Raw genomic sequence first — 1,312 nt, 5'->3', positions numbered from 1 at the left:
TGTGTGTGTGGGTGTGTGTGTGTGTGTGTGTGTGTGTACAGGGTGTGTCTTTGTATGTGCTTCATAAGTGTCGTACATTTACCGGAATGACACAAACATGCAAGTCAAGTATTTTGGAAAGGTTGTTACTCTTTTTCAAAAGGGTAGTTACTCTTTTTCAGAAGGGTAGTTGCCCTTTTTAGTTAGTTTAGTTACTCTTGGTAGTTCACCTAGAGTAACTACCCTTTTGAAAAAGAGTAACTACCCTTCTGAAAAAGAGTAACTACCCTTCTTAGGGTACCCTAAGGTTAATAATGCTAAAGTTGTGGAGGTTGCACCTATGTTATTGTTTTTTTAGGTGTATGTGTGTGTTTTTTTTTCTCCCAACAATTCAGGTTGTTCACAAGGTTAGGATGATAGGTGTTTTTGTGTAATGTTAGAATGGGGGTGGGATGGGTGGGAGCAGGACTGCGACGAGTTAGTGGAGAGGAAAAGGAAGCCAAATAAGATCATAACAAATTACCATATCAATGCAAGAGACGTTGGATAAAGACAAAAATAGAGGAGAGGGGACCTTTTGTACCTGGAATGTCAATGAGTTCAACAAACCAGTTAAAAGGGACAAGGTTCTGTCTCACTTAAAGCTGATGTGATCTTCTTGCAAGAAACCCAATGGTAAAATGATGCTCACAATAAACTTATGCAATGGGTGTGACGTCATGGCCCTGTGAAGGAGGTTATTTAGGGACACAGGTAATGCGCCTTCCCTCTCGCTCTCTCTCTCTCTCGGCTCGCAGTTCAGGAAGGGTAGCGGAGTGCGTGCGACGCGTGCAGGCCAAACATTTCAGATGTTTGGATGAGGTTCATCTTGGAGCTGAGTAAATGTAAATGTGCTGTATTTATATAGCGCTTTTCCAGTCTTAACAACTGCTCAAAGCGCTTTTACATCTGCAGGAAACACTCACCATTCACACACTGTGGCCGGGGCTGCCGTACAAGGTGCCACCTGCTCATCAGATAAACACTCACACACATTCACACTCCGATGCACAGCACCGGGGGCAACTCGGGGTTCAGTGTCTTGCCCAAGGACACTTCGACAATGACTGCAGGGGTAGGGATCGAACCATCAACCTTCCAATTGGCAGGCAACCGCTCTACCACTGAGCCACAGCCGACCACTAACGGAGTAACGGTCACAACGACATTAAAATCATGCTGCGGGTCTGAATGAAACCTATATGACTTGAAGGACTGTCTGCAAGTGCAATATTGTCTGTCGTTGTTTTTTCCCCACATTCATTTAAAGTAACGGGCATTTATTTCTATAACT

The sequence above is a fragment of the Etheostoma spectabile genome, chromosome 21 (genome assembly GCF_008692095.1).
Source record: "Etheostoma spectabile isolate EspeVRDwgs_2016 chromosome 21, UIUC_Espe_1.0, whole genome shotgun sequence".
Lineage (NCBI taxonomy): Eukaryota > Metazoa > Chordata > Actinopteri > Perciformes > Percidae > Etheostoma > Etheostoma spectabile.
Note: the sequence above shows the minus strand (reverse complement) of the source record.